Source organism: Schistocerca nitens, chromosome 4, assembly GCF_023898315.1.
Source record: "Schistocerca nitens isolate TAMUIC-IGC-003100 chromosome 4, iqSchNite1.1, whole genome shotgun sequence".
NCBI classification, from domain to species: Eukaryota; Metazoa; Arthropoda; class Insecta; order Orthoptera; family Acrididae; genus Schistocerca; species Schistocerca nitens.
The window spans coordinates 366146592-366163667 of record NC_064617.1 but is presented as its reverse complement, the minus strand read 5'-3'; positions in this window follow the sequence as shown (position 1 = coordinate 366163667).

Sequence of the window (17076 nt, the reverse complement as noted above, 5' to 3'; positions counted from 1 at the left end):
GATACTCAGTAAGGAAAATTAGTTCTTAGGAAATCATCTTAGGAAGTTCTAAAATCAAGTTTCCAGGTAGGATCTACGAAGCTTCCGGAACTCTCTAGGGATAATTTTCGTACAATAAATTTTGAGGTGGCACAAGGATTAAGACACTAAACACACACCGAAAAGGTCACAGTTTGAAAATCCCTCTCAACCATATAGATTTACGTTCCTCGTGGTTGGCTTAAAAGTTTGAAGGCAGGACACGGCATGGTTACTTTGAAAATGACATGGAGTATTCCCTACATAACCGTTATCATATACGAGGTTTTGGTCCATCTGTATTCACCTGGTCAACAACAAGAAATGTATGCTTAAACATTTCTTCCTCCCCCTCCCGCCAACTCTCTGACCCTAGGGAAAAGGCGAACAATATCTCTAGACGATCAACTTACGCCCTGAAACATGTAAAGAATCACTATTCGGTAAGTGAAATATAAGGAAACTATATATGAAATACTACAGAAAATATCTTTGTACTTCCTGCAGCCGAAACCGCTTTTTTGAAATCAAAGAAACATTATACCTAACTGGAAGATGCCTGCTTGTAAGGTGCACGCATGGCTCCAAAGCTGCTACAGGCAAACAATCAATACAGGAATCTGGCCAGTTTGGGGAAGTAAAAATAATAAAACAAAATGTCACATCTCGACGCTAGAGATAAACATAATAACAGGGTAGCACACTGAAGCAACTGTTCTGGTATCTTTATGTTTGATGGAGCAATATATATATATATATATATATATATATATATATATATATATATATATATATTGTTGGTCGGGTAGATCACGCCAAGTGATTAGAATTTTCGAAATTTATTTCTTAAATTAAACGTAGCATAATTCTAGGGGCAGTATTGTAATAGTGGGCTGACTTGACGTATAAAGTAAGTTTTCCCAAAATGCAGAGGCAGGCAGTTAACAGACAATTACCATACGGCCTTAAATATCCAAAGTTCATCTAGAGAGAGAGAGAGAGAGAGAGAGAGAGAGAGAGAGAGAGATTCAGCTAACAGTGTAAAACAGCGGAATTTTATGTCGCATAAATTTACGACATTTAAAGACCGCGTGAGAGAGTGTGATATACACTTGCTGAAATTAAATTCCTGTCCTCCCCAGTGCGATTTGTTGACTGTTCCACTGGTGGAATGTTCTGATGGGGCGCACAATGAAAAGATGTAAGGGAGTAGCTCTTCCAGAACGAGGAAAAATGACAATCTTACCTCGCGGCTGTTAGGTGTCGCTGGACACCAGTACTGGTGGATTAGTATTGTCATCTGGGGGCAGTGATATAGTTCTAGAGCAACTGAATTAAATATCGCTATATTTTACGGAGAGATATTTGCGAGAGGTAATTAACAGCTGCTTGAAAAGAAAAATCTTTAATTAGTAAAATGCTTTTCAGTAAATTTTTCTTAGCTGACTGTATTTATGCCATTTTATTGTTATGCGTACCATATCGTCGTCAATGGTAGAGGAATCACATCGTGGAGAGTAAATCAACAATTGTTTCGGTTCCTTAATATTGATGTCTCCTGCTCTTACTATGTTACTAATAACAATTTATTTTCTCGTAAGCGCTCTGCTGAGAAATTAAAGTTGGCGGAAATCTGGTACTGAATCGCCTTTACCTGGTACTTTGATGTTACGTCTCATGTCCACTACGTTTGCCCGCTCCTTTTTTGCAGGAAGACTTTCGAAAACAAGGCAACTGTACGAGAAATGTAGTAAGGTATACCGCTGAATCATATTACTTTACTGAAATAATCAGAAATTCAGGTAATATCACACCATACTGTTTCTCTTACGGGAAGCCCTACTTTTTAAGGTTACGTTGTTACGTTACACAACTGAGAAATGAAGGCAAAGAAGGGTTGTATTAAGGTTTTTGGAGCGTATACTGAACTGCCCCACAGCTTGAGAGTAGTCGAAAAAATTCCACGAAATGGATTCCATTAACTGAAACAGACCCCGGATAAAGAACGCTCGAAGTGAAACAGACGAGCAATTCGTACAACCACCGCCGCACATAAAAGTTAATTGTACGTGAGTGCCGGTTAACTTCCATTGGTTTACCATTAAATCGAAAATAAAGCTCCTCTGGTGTTTATCTGCGAGCGATAAAGCCTCACATTAAATGTCCTTTCTCGCCTTTCATTTCATTACGTAATAGAACAAAACAAACAATAATACGCAAAAAAATGCTTACCTTGTCTTTACTCCGTATCGTTTGCTGAGCATCTTTATAGAGCTGTTTCTCATATACAGATTAATTCATAATGGTCTCGTTTCTTAATCAGTGAGTGAAACATTAATTCGGCGAATCATAGATTTCTTCGAATTTCCAAAAGATCCTTGTTACTAAAAAATCAAAAGATCTGTCCTAGCTTTGATAAAAGTTTGGCAATTTTTTCACGTAAATGTCAAACTGTTGGTTCAACCCACAGCAATCCCTCAGCCCAACATGTCAGCCATAATTTTCTTGTGCAACTTTCGGTTTATTCTATCCATATTTCGCCTGAAATTTGTTTTGATCTTCCACTGCTGCTATTGAGTCTTCCAAGAAACGAATACATTTGCTTCTTATACTTATTCTAGTTATTAACAATAGTATTTTGCATAAAGTAATCAGTGTCGGTCCATGAAGACCCTCCAAAATATCCCAGTACAAAAAATTTCAGTCACATTGAGCGAACGTATGTGAATGGAAAGTTTTGCTCAGGTCTTGTTCATCGTCATCATAGACTGAAATTAATTACATGCTGTAAAATATTTTGTCCCGTATTGGGAAAAAATATTAAAAAACTTCCTAGAACACTATGAATTTTGTGCGATTATGTCCCAACACGTGAGCTGTATTTGCGATCACATGGTGTATAGCACATCGTATTCCTTTCACTGGATGCTGAAAAGATATATCGTACCACGGAAATTTGTGATTACAGTTCTATAATCACAGTAGACTAACAAATATCGCCAGACAAAATAGGCGCACGAGAAGTGTTATGCAAACCCGGGAACGGCATAAAACAATATAAAATATAATAGCAGTGTTGTAACGATTGTTAAAGAAGAGATAACTGACGGACAGTATGTATGATTGGCTGTGTGGATATGTTCCAGCATAGTTCTGGAAGGCCAATTGCAATTACAACCATACTTGGTATATTTGGAAAAGGACGCCGGGATTTTTCCCCAATTCCATGCAGAAGAAGATTCTATGATATACAATACTACAGTTCTCCTAAGAGCCGGGTGATAAAACTTTAATATCAACATTGCTCTGAAATGTCTGGCGTAGTATTCCACGTACGTTGTACATATGACTCAAAAAATTGGTTCAAATGGCTCTGAGCACTATGGGACTTAACATCTCAGGTCATCAGTCTCCTAGAACCTAGAACTACTTAAACCTAACTAACCTAAGGACATCACACACATCCATGCCCGACGCAGGATTCGAACCTGGGACCGTAGCAGTCGCGCGGTTCCAGCCTGAAGCGCCTAGAACCGCTCGGCCACCTACGGCCCACACATATGACTCACTCTGTGGTAACAAGCACTGTACATGGGGAAAACAACTGCATAAATAGGTACAGAGGTTAGCTTGGGAAGAATGTGACGTGGGAAAGGTAGCATAACTTGTGAATATTTGGAGAAATTTCAACGATAATTTGTCGATGTACGCTACGCCACTCGTTACAAAATTTTGTAAATGTCATAAACATTACCCCCTCCCCTATACCGTCCCTCCTCCCTCCCTCTCCATGGTTTGTGTCTCGAATAGGAAATCAGGAACGTGTGAAACACTTTTAACCAAATGGTGGAGAAAATATTTCTCAATAAAATGATGCACAGCAAGAAAAGACTGGTGAACTTCCATACATTTTGTCTACTAGAGCACTGTAGAGCTTAATAAAATGTCTCCATCCTGTGATAAATGATTTAAATTTACAGGACGACAGTAACGAAACGGCATAGCTAGGTGGTTAGCTGTTGAGTTAGTAAGCCTGTTTTTCAGTTGTTACAGCTGTTTCAGAGCTACGCTGAAACAATCAAAACCACAAATATTCATTTTTAGTCCGTGCTGGGGATCACACAGTATAAATATCTATGGAGTGTGCGTTCTGATAGCATTTTTGTTGTGAACATGGATTGTCATCCAGCTGGCGTGACGTCGGTATACTTTAGATGCTCTGCTGAAATTGAATGTCTTTATATCGATAGCACAGACAGCTCTCGTTAATATCTACTATGTCTCTGTATTCAGTACACTCGCTCTATAAGCATCTTAAAACTTGGTACTGGATCATTAGTCCCTAACTTCCCTTAAGGGTATGAAAAAAGATATAGAAAGATATTTCGCTGATTTGCAAGAAATGTCTCAACCCCGATTTCGCTACTTTGCTTCTTGTTGTAGAGGAAAAAGAATTAGCACCGTTATTTGTTTTTGTTCAGAGTTTGGTGTTAGTGACGAATCTCTGCAGTGACACTGTGAAAATGTTTCATGGTACGCCAAAAAGAAAGTGTCTCGAACAACGTCAAATTTGGCGATACGACATGCCGCAAGTTAGTGATCTATGGTTGTCCATTTATTTATGGATAATATTATTAATATTTGTCTTTGGAATTGTAAGTAGAAAGAAGTTTTACATTCTAACGTACGTACTAACCATTATTATGATCAAGTCTCCACACACTTGCAAACTTCTTACTATGAAAATATGAACACGAATATCAGCCTACAAAATCTTGAAGTACAGGTGCTTCTAAGAGAATCTTTCTGGATACTACACACCCGTCGTGTCAATCTAACGGTCCTACGTAGTTGTCTTCCGCATAAAATTTCACGTAACATTGCTGGGTAAGAACAGAAGCCCCGCTGCCAGCTCATAGAGTGAAACATCACAAAGAATTTGATGCTTCTGGAATTGACTTCGCTGGGTCTTAAACTCAGAATGTGGCATAATTCTTACATCCTGTTAATCATTTGTTCTGTAACTAGAGTTATACATTTGCAACTAACAATAAACTCGACAACGGACCGTTCCTAATAAGCCTTCCAAACGTTATACGAATCGGCGTGGCATTCGACGTACTATGTGTAGTCGTAACGCCCAAACTTTCCATGCAGCTAAGCGAGAGATAACAGAAATATGGACCGCTGTCTCTGCTGGCAAGACACCCCAGTTCGTGAATATCAGGGTATCACATGGAAGTTCGTAGCACTACTAGCAGCTTGGTGGGAAGGATGGCGAGAGCGAATGGTGCCTCAATTAAAAGACGCGTCCGCAAGGTATTAGGCAGCTGCAGCACGGACGGGCTTAAAACTGCACTTGTGAACATAGAAGCCACCCTCAGTTAACGACCCATCTCACAAACTGCTGATGAAGTTCTCTACAGTGTGTCTATAATCGAGGGCATATGGGACATCATCGGACGAAAAATCCACCGTCATCCACAACAAGCATTAACCGTCCCTTTATTGACCGACAAAGAGCTGCAGGTTCAGAACTCCATCTCACAAACCGACATCCGGCATCCGCACAACACAATAGATGTATTTTTGCATGCTTGCATTCAACAGTCTGGCGGTTACACTGGTTATTAATGTACCAGCATTTCATATGTTCAACGGCTTATCTCGCGCTTACATTAACCTGTCATCTTGCATTGTTAATCATTTACACATGTTACCTGGACAAATGTACTGTCAAAATTTTATTGCACTTCATTAATTGTTTTTCGTGTTGTGATTTTTTTCCAAGAGTGTAGATAAATCACAAGTTTGATCCGTCGCTGGCCGCTGGATAACGTTGGGTCATCTACGTAAATGCTTCGTGCCCATTTTTCTTTTTATTTTCCCGACGCTAACGTGGTTCACGCATTCGATGTCACGCGACGTTTTAGTCTTTCTGTATTGCTTTCGAAGCGAGCTTTACTCTGACTTGAGTTTTGTATAACGCCGGCCACGTTGACCGAGCGGTTCTAGGTGCTACAGTCTACAACCGCGCGACCGCTACGGTCGCAGGTTCGAATCCTGCCTCGGGAATGGATGCGTGTGATGTCCTTAGGTTAGTTAGGTTTAAGCAATTCGAAGTTCTAGAGGACTGATGACCTCAGAGGTTAAGTCCCATAGTGCTCAGAGCCATTTTGTATAACTCCCAACATATCTACGAGTCAAACGTGACGACAACTACCTCCACCTTGTAATTTTCAATTTAATGATGATATTTACTTCTACTCCGATAAGTATTTTGATTCTCTGTTGATCCATCGTGGACAAGGGACATCGACTCGTTACGTAATTTTCAGTAATGTTATTTTATTTTATTTTGAAGGCTGTTAGTTTCGGCATTTCACTACGCGTTCTTCAGGCCCCATATGCAACTCTCGAAATAAATGATAATGCCATATAGCGCCATAAATCCCTGGATGTAATGAATTCAATCGTTTTACCAAAATAACATCTCAGTTACACGGCTGTTGGAGAATTTAATTGATATTGACAATTAATAATCGACTGTCTCACACTTGGTCCTTGTAGTGCTCCGCAAGCTCATTAAAATGACAACCGGATGAACACCGTAATCAAACATGTCTCCACACAAGACTAATTTATAACTTTATAGAAAGCTAATTCGGAACTATCACGCGTATGCGTTTACCCTGGTACGATGTCATTGACAACACAAATAATACGTGACAAATACTTACATACATTATCTACTCTTTGTGGGCTCCACCTGAGCAGCTTTCCAGTGCAGTCCAGCCTATTATTTTTCAGTAACTTAGTTTGAGAATATGAATACACGAACTTCTGATTTATAAGCAAAAGTGACATGAGTGAATATCTGAAGTGAAAAGTATTGATGGCTATCGGCGTCATCCATACAGCCAGTTTACATTTCATAACTTTCCTGTAGTATTTTAAGATCAGTAGTTTGTTTTACTAGACTATTCCACAAGGATGTGTTTCTCCCCTGTAATATGTAAAAAGGTTTCCTACTAAAAATAAATACAGCAGACTCTCGGATTTGAAGGAGTAGTAAGGCACAATGCAAATGTAATAAAGCAGTCTATTCGAGATTAAAAATAAAGAACTCGTATGTTAAGTAGAGAATTACAAACATCGTTATAAAATTCATTATTTTCAAAATTTGACAACAATGTAAAACTAACTAAAATTATATTTTCTGGAATTATAAGGTGACTCAATTACTTTTTAGAAGACAAAAAAAATTATAAAAAAACCCATTTATGCAGACATTTGTGCTGTGATGGACTTCAGGCTGAATACAATATATAGTTTTGCGTCCAAGTGATTACTGCATAATAACTTCATAAACCCAGAAGACTTTAGGGGTAGCAGGGACTGGTCGCGCAACTTTTGATAGTCCTTCGCTTCTTATTATTATTACTATTACTATATTATTTTACACTTTGCAGACCTAATTCATAACACATTGTAATTGTGTGTTAACTAGCTGAAAAATATAATACAAAAGTTAGCGGTTTGAGAAAACAGTTTTCTTTAAGGAAAAAGTAAGGTCGTGCAGTGCGAACGGGTGAGGGGGAAGAATGGGGCAGGGGTAACAACATTACTAACCTGGGAAGCCTAAAAGCCTTGAGGTGTTCGTCGTTGCACGATTAAGACCACATCTTTCAGTAGTCACAATTCCAGCAAGTTACTTTGTCGGTATGAATGTGAGACTAAGTACTAGATCCTGAACTATATTTTGTGTGTTTCATACCTCTATGTCTTAAAATCATTTTCAGATAAATGGTTTACGCAGACATTTGTTGCATAGGAAATGATTCATAGTGAGTGACGAATTTCTACTTTGTGACGTAATAATTAGACGCGTGTTCTACCGTAATTATCATTACGCACTTCATAATGTTGACTCCAGCGCCTGTTACAGCGCACCGTCCCTCCCCACGGTTTTGTACAACCAAAATCCACGAAAAGAATTAATTACCGCTTGCCTGGTACGATGCCTCGTCCCCAGCTAGGCTAATTAATGTCCCAATTCATTTTACTCCGATGTAATCTCACACCATCCATTATAACACAGAAACTTATTCGGTGGGCAAGTTGGCGGTGCGTAGCTGTGGAATACCGTGCGTCATTTCGCTGAGAAATAAATTAGGCTTTGTAAGTAATCTCGCTTCATATTACGGCCTCCGCCTTCTTCTCTCTTTTGACGTTAATGACGAACATCATTACAGCACTCAAATAACTGACTGATTACCTTCACAGCGTTTGCGATTTCTTTTTTTTATTCCTTGAATATCTGTGTGCCTTTAAATAAATAAGAACGACTATGCTGTGTGAGTGTGAGATCGTACAATCTTTGGTACTGTTTTCTTGTGAATGGGATGAACAGTTCTGTTTTTGAATATGTCAGTATTTAAATATCGGATAAACCTCATGCAGCTGCATAGATTCAGAATCTGTAATATTATGTAGCTTATACGTGGATGTGGAGATCGTTGGTATCTTGTCAGTGCATCAGGTGATACTGATTTACAGTCTGTAATCTATGCTACTCCTTAAAGCGAAAACAAACATCTAATTTTCACGCTTAGTTAACTTCTCAGTTACATCTGAAGGAAAAACTGGTATGCATTTTAATTGGTTCAAAAAAATGGTTCAAATGGCTCTGAGCACTATGCGACTTAACTTCTGAGGTCATCAGTCGCCTAGAACTTAGAACTAATTAAACCTGACTAACCTAAGGACATCACACACATCCATGCCCGAGGCAGGATTCGAACCTGCGACCGTAGCGGTCGCTCGGATCCAGACTGTAGCGCCTAGAACCGCACGGCCACTCCGGCCGGCCGCATTTTAATTGTTTGAATGTGTTAGCCTTAGCCGAAGACAAATATCAGTGAATCTAACAGAACGGAGATACATCACGACAGCAATACCAAACGCAGCTGATACACGTCATGCAACTTTATTGTCCTGCGCCCAATGAAAATCACGTCGTCCATTGAGAGTTCAGAAAAAAGATGAAACTCCGTGTCAAAGGTAGAGCGTAGATGTGCGAAAACAATGAGCAATCCTTAAAACCACAGAATGTAAAAAAAAAAATCTATTAAATGTATTACAGTAATATGTCACTTCTAAGAGTACAAGGAAGAAAGTACACTACAACTCAAACCAAATTTCAACTTCACATTTAATATATTGAGTATATTACGTCTTCAAGTTTCGACTTATTTTGCCTCAATTTTGTGCTACTCTTGTGAAACGAATTACTACTATGACTAACAAGTAAATAAATCGAACAAGATTTACTTCCCGGGGAATTCCTCTGGTGAGGCACAAGACACTGTAAATCAAGTAGAAAACTTGACGCATATGTGATAAGAATATTAATTACAAACGTTACGTAACGAACAATACAAAACTGCAACTCTGCATGAGGTGTACTGTAACCTGTTCATTAAATAACGTAGTGAATGAAGGAATAGTGCAATCTAAGACATCAGCAGCAGTTACGAATCAAATAGAAGCATTTACATTGGTGAGTGACTTCACCCCACTGTGTTAATAACGGAACTTTGTGTAATATTTGCTTAATATGAAATGCGCACCAGCGTAGCTAGAACCGCATATAATACTATGAAGAAGAGCCCAGGGATGAAATTATTAAATATACATGATACACCACAAGTCCAACAACATTAAGAAAATAACTTCGACAGTACGATGATGATGAGTGTTATACTGTGGGTAATACTTAGAAATAATTCGCGCAAGAATTACTAATTCACATCCCTGTTTTCCCAAAGCTGAAGCACTTTTGCTAATAGCTGCAGTGTCCTGGATAATAACGATCCTTTCGTTTCCAGATCAGTTTCCACTTCCAGTTGCTCCAGAAGACTACGATGTGTTCAAATGGTTCAAATAGCTCTGAGCACTATGGGACTTAACTTTTGAGGTCATCAGTCTCCTAGAACTTAGAACTAATTAAACCTAACTAACCTAAGGACGTCACACACGTCCACGCTCGAGGCAGGATTCGAACCTGCGACCGTAGCGGTCGCGCGGTCCCAGACTGTAGCGCCTAGAACCGCTCGGCCACCCCGGCCGGCACTTCGGATGTGTCCGAAAAATTTGCGATACGGTCGTTTTTTGGTGCAGAGTCATCGTCTTCCGCAGACTGCGTTGTTTCGTTGGTAGTATTTAGTGCTGTTGTAGAATTTCACCCAGCGCTAGAACGCAGCATTAAGAATCGTGTGCATTCCACGAAAAAGGCCAGAACTTGCAGAGAAACTCAATTAAACAATAACATTTTGTCGACATTCCACACATTCAATAGTGGCAGCAAGCTTTCTAATAGTTAACTCTTGGCGTAAGTTGTACTGCGATCTCTAAAATGCGTTGAGACGTTTGAAAGCACTTTCATTGCCATTCTTCCTCCAAGTTTTTATTTACTCTTGATACAACTTACATGTGCATAACCCTTAACGGAAATGCGACAACATTCTATTTCAACCGCTTACAAACTTGGCTAATTTTAGACGAATTTCCATCGACAATAAACTACCTAAACCAAATGACTTCATGAAAGAATGGCATCGACTGAAACTACTAGTTTACCATTACCAGTCAAATTCATTTTATTTTCAGTGCGCGTTGAAATATTTTAAGCTTCATCCTCAGGTGGATTGATATGACTTAGAAAGAAACGTACGTGTTGTCTGTACGATTCTGGAATAATCTGTGGCACTGTGACCTGAGGCATTGTTTTCAGTGGTTAAGGGCTCCTTTTTCTGTCGTGTTTACATCAAATACACTTCGTAAACACCTGTAAATAAACCTGGTGATTGTTTGGTTTAAGCCTCTGTCATGCATAGAGGGAATAAAATGAATAAGTAAATAAACAATTTAGAAGCTTCAGAAAATCAAAGACAATATTGTTATTTTAAAGAGCCGTACAAGCGAAATCGTTCGGTGAATCTACTTGAAGTTTCACTTATGATATTTTGCAACAAATAACTCCGTAACGACAACAAAGGTTCATTGATATGGAGACTATTTGTGAGAGTACCAAGTATTTAATATGTAATTACGACTGCTACGACACGAAAATGCGTCAGATCAGAAAAGCAAGTACATAAAAGCAAGATAAAAATCTATAAACAAACTTATTATCGGTTGTTTGCATTTCTAATAGGATTTTTTAACATGTGGTTTCCTGTGGTTGTAATTAAAAGCGTCAGGAAAAAGTTAAAGGCAATAACGTATGTTAATACCTACAGCGTTCTTCAAAAACTGCACAGTACAAGCCTCTAGAGTCCGGAAATATCTTCCGAAATCAAAATTATTTGCTGGGAAGTTCCATATGGATCACATCACAAGAGAAGCTTGACGAGATGTTGTTATCACAGTGTCTGCAGCTGCAGACGTGGAAGAACGAATGTTTACTGTTCTCTTTTGCAGCAGACATCAGTGACATCATCATTGATGTTCAAAATGCCAGCTGATATCTTACGCACAGTCTTTGAAAATGAAAAGTACGGCGCCGTCTCACCACAACATATTTAATTATACTTATTGTTTCCCAGTGGACCGCGCCTGCGCTAGCGGCGTCGTTCTGAAAACGGTAATCATTGTTGAGACAAATGCGACAGTAGACTGCAGTAAAAACAGTGGTATATTAACTACTCGATATTTCAAAGAAGAATTTCGTCTCTGTTTAGCATTTGGTATGTGAGGAACCATACAGACATCCTTGGTGTACAACATATCCCTTAACAGTGGAGTTAAATAGTAATCGGCTAATTGACCTGAACTTACAGATAAAAGCCGGTTCTAGATTTCTCCACGCATTTTGATATTCAGCACCAATATATCTCCTGCATGTAGTCAGCTCTCACTTAACATCTTCCTTTAGTTCTTCACCTTGCTGTTCTGTTGTCTCTTGCTATCCAGCAAAGTATATCCCTCGCCCATCGACCATCCTTGCTTTTCTCCATGTGTATTGTCCCCATGCATTTCATTTTCACTACAAGCATAGTAATATCCTCCAATCAAGTCTCTTCCACAAAGCTTTATTTGTATTCATGTTGTTCGTTGTTATTCATCATTCATTGAGCTATCGTCACATTCTGAATGTTTTTCCCATTAGAACTCCACAGCTCGTATACACACCGTGTAAACTTTACGCTTGAGAGACATTGGAAGCTTAGTTCAGAAAACATTACAAAATTGGAATATTATACGCAATTCAGAGAACACATTTATAAATTATCTTACGACATTAGTCATTCTGGCAGTTCTACTGTAAGACATTATGAGTTTAAATTCCGTAACCACCAAAGTGAAATAACGGAAACGGAATTAACCCAGACGATGCTGAGGGAATTAGATTAGCAAATAGGACAGTAAACGTAGATGCTAAACTTAGCTAGTTTGGCAGCAAAATAACTGAAGATGAGTCAACAGAGAAAATGTAACAAGCCGTCTGGCAATAGCAAGGAAACATTTCTGACAAAGGAGAAAAATGTTCAATCAAAAATAAATTTAAGTATTACGTAGTCTTTTCTGGAGGTAATTTTCTGGAATGTGCCCTGTAGGGGAAGAAACGTGGCCGATAAAACGTAGAGGCAAAACAAGAGTACCAGACTTTGAACAAGACACACAAAACATCTATGACAGAACTTGATTATAAGAAGGAACCTTTTCGCACGATACATCCTGAGGCATCTAGAAATTGGCATTGGCAGTTTGGTGATGGTGGGAAAAGAGAGAGAGAGAGAGAGAGAGAGAGAGAGAGGGTTTGTGTGTGTGTGTATGTGTGTGTGTTTGTGTGTGTGTGTGTGTGTGTGTGGAGTATGTGTGTGGAGGTGGAGGGTGTAAAAACTGCAGAGGTTGGTTGGTTGTTTTTGGGAAGGAGACCCGACAGCGAGGTCATCGGTCTCACCGGATTAAGGAAGGACGGGGAAGGAGGTCGGCCGTGCCCTTTGAAAGGAAGCATCCCGGCATTTGCCTGGAGCGATTTACGGAAATCACGGAAAACCTAAGTCAGGATGGCCGGACGCGGGATAAAACTGCAGAGGGGCAACAAGGCTTAAGTAAAGTAAGATGCATGAGATCGAAGATGTCTGCTGCCGGTATGCAGAGTTACTTACAAGGGAACCTCCCCATCGCACCCCCCTCAGATTTAGTTATATGTTGGCACAGTGGATAGGTCTTGAAAAACTGAACACCGATCACTCGAGAAAACAAGATGTTATGTGGAACTATGAAAAAAAAAGAAAAGCAAAATATACAAACTGATAGGCAACATCAAGGATAGTGAGAGTTCCGGAGCGACGTGGTCCCGCGGTTAGTGTGAGGAACCGCTGAACGAGAGGTCCTTGGTTCGAGTCTTCCCTCGAGTGAAAAGTTCAATTTCTTATTTTCAGACAATTATTTTGCGAAGCTGCACAGGTTCACAGAGCAGTATTTTTTACGTGATCGTGTGTCAATTATCAAAGTTCAGGCACTCACACATAATCAACTTCGCTCTCCGCCGGCCGAAGTGGCCGTGCGGTTAAAGGCGCTGCAGTCTGGAACCGCAAGACCGCTACGGTCGCAGGTTCGAATCCTGCCTCGGGCATGGATGTTTGTGATGTCCTTAGGTTAGTTAGGTTTAACTAGTTCTAAGTTCTAGGGGACTAATAACCTCAACAGTTGAGTCCCATAGTGCTCAGAGCCATTTTTGAACTTCGCTCTCCAAAATTCCTGGACATGTTCAGATTTGCTTGAAAACATGCAGGATTTGACGGTCTACATATGGAAAAATTTGAAAAGGTTAAAAACGTATGTTTTGCAGAGCACAGGTAAACTGTGCGACTGTGAAACTGTTGCATTCACTTGTTGCAGTTTATGTCACAAATTCTTATGATTTAATCGCTTTTTTGGGAGTGATTATCACATCCACAAGAAAACCTAAATCGGGCAAGGTAGAAGAATCTTTTTACCCATTCGCCAAGTGTACAAGTTAGGTGGTTCAAATGGTTCAAATGGCTCTGAGCACTATGGGACTTAACTTCTGAGGTCATCAATCCCCTAGAACTTAGAACTATTTAAACCTAACTAACCTAAGGACATCACACACATCCATGCTCGAGGCAGGATTCGAACCTGCGACCGTAGCGGTCGCGCGGTTCCAGACTGTACAAGTTAGGTGAGTCGACAACATATTCCTGTCATGTGACGCACATGCCGTCACCAGTGTCGTATAGAATATATCAGACGTGTTTTCCTGTGGAGGAATCGGTTGACCTATGACCTTGCGATCAAATGTTTTCGGTTCCCATTGGAGAGGCACGTCCTTTCGCCTACTAATCGCATGGTTTTGCGGTGCGGTCGCAAAACACAGACACAAAACTTATTTCAGTGAACAGAGACGTCAGTGAACGAACGGACAGATCATAACTTTGCGAAAATAAATAAAGCAAACTTTTCACGCGAGGGAAGACTTGAACCAAGGACCTCTCGTTCCGCAGCTGCTCACAGTAACCATGGGATCACGGACTCCTATGCTGACACTCACCTTGATGTTGCCTATCACGTGCATGGACTACTCAGTTTGTATATTTTGCATATTTTTTCCACAGTTCCACACAACTTCTTCCTGTTTTCTCGATTGATCTGCGTTCAGTTTTTCAAGGCCTATCCACTGTGCCAACTTATAACTAAATCTGAGACGGGTGGGATGGTGAGGTTCACTTGTTAGAATTGCACAATATAGACTAGTGTGGGGAGCTACGTCAAACCTTTCTTCGAACTGAATAGCATATCAACCATCACTCCGTTTATTTCGCTTGTGTATATAAATAAAAATGAAAATGTTTGACTCTTCAAAATATATAAATAAATATGTTATATGTAAAGGGGGAACTTTCCTATCAAAAATCTCGAAAAGTTCTTGACCGTTTACTTCACATTCTTATACAATATTCTAATGAACATTCGGATAGGCGTAGGCTGTATATTTTTAACACTGCGTGTGTATGCAGTGTTAAAAATATACAGCCTACTTTTCGAGATTTTTGGTAACGAACTTTCCTTTTCATATATTAAATATTTATTTAATATTTTGAAACAACGAATTTACATTTATTTATATAGGTAAGTGAAATAAACAGAGTGATAAGAAATGGTTGTAGTGCTCGTCGTTACGAAGAAAGATTTGATGCAGCTCCCCGCGTTAGCCTATATTGCTCAAGGTGGGCAGGAGAGGCAGAGACAGAGGGATGAAGGATATTAGGACGTATTAGAAACGTCTGCTTTCTCTTTTCTTTGTTTTCCATACAACCAGACTGGGCCACAGCAAAGCGTTGCGAAGAACGGCTAGTAGGCTAGACACGTGCAATAACCACGACGTGATCTCAGTGGTTCATATCTAAACAAAGCTGTTTTTAAAATTACTGACAGTATTGAGAGCACAAAAAATTAAGTTGATAAGTTACGACAAATTCATACTGAACACTATAACTTCGATGATGAAACGTGAACTGGATTTCAGCTGCCCGTAAAACATTAGTGTTATAAGCAACATTGTATAAAAAATTCTTATACATATCACCAACTCCATCCTTGTTTGCCTCACGTGAGCAGTCTGTTTCCTTGCACTCGCGATTCTCACTCCCACTTTTCCCCACTCTGGAACAGCCCATGGACATAGGAAAACATGTTAAATTTTGGACTCTCTTTCCGGAACATCGATTGCCCCATTAGCAACAGTTTCGAAATGAAAAATCGGAACATGTAGCTTCTGGTTAGGAGTTTACATACTGGTTCAACCATAGCACACGTCGCCGAAACTTTGTGCGCGGTCAACGCCTGCCAGCAGATGTCGGCAGCGCACGCGGACTTGCAGACAATGGCAGCCATAAAGAGAAGTTACGGAAATGAGAAAGAAAAATGCAGCACCGTCCACATGCTGCCATCTGTGTCTTGACGGAATGGGAATGAAAATTGTGTCATGCATACTTGATGCAAATGAGAGTGGCGGCGCTCGCAGCGGCCCCGTGTGTGGCGCGCGCGCTGGGACGAGTTTTCCCCTCAACAGGCCAGCACGGACTCCCAGCTAGCCTGGTGCCTGAATGCGGCGCTGCAGCGGACTTCGGCGCCTATGCGGCCTCAGTTAAGCGCAATACGGACTGTTCGCACCGTTATGTGTAAAGACAGATTAGAGGAAAGCTAACACCGGTAGTTTTCAAAGTCTTTGAATCATGCCTCGAAAGTTTGTATCTAGAATCCACATGTACACAACTGGCCATTACAATTGCTACACCAAGAAGAAAAGCAGATGTTAAACGGATATTCATTGGACAAATATACTAGAACTGACACGTGGAAACATTTTCACGCAATTTGGATGCATAGATCCTCAGAAATCAGTACCCAGAACAACCACCTCTGGCCGTAATAACGGCCATGATACGCCTGGGCATTGAGTAAAACAGAGCTTGTATGGCGTGTACAGGTACAGTTGCCCATGCAGCTTCAACACGATACCACAGTTCATCAAGAGCAGGGACTGGCGTATTGTGACGAGCCACTTGCTCGGCCACTACCGACCACACGTTTTCAATTGGTGAGACATCTGGAGATTGTCTGGCCAGGGCAGCAGTGGAACATTTTCTGTATCCAGAAAGGCCCTTACAGGACCTGCTACATGCGGTGGTGCATTATCCTGCTGAAATGTAGGGTTCGCAGCGATCGAATGAGGGGTAGAGCCACGTTTCGTAACACATCTGAGATGTAACGTCCACTGTTCAAAGTGCCGTCAGTCCGAACAAGAGGTGACCGAGACGTGTAACCAGTGGCACACCATACCATCACGCCGGGTGATACGCCAGTTTGACGATGACGAATACACGCTTCGAATGTGCGTTCACCGCGATGTCGCCAAACACGGATGCGACCATCATGATGCTGTAAACAGAACCTGGATTCATCCGAAAAAATGACGTTTTGCCATTCGTGCACCCAGGTTCGTCGTTTAGTACACTATCGCAG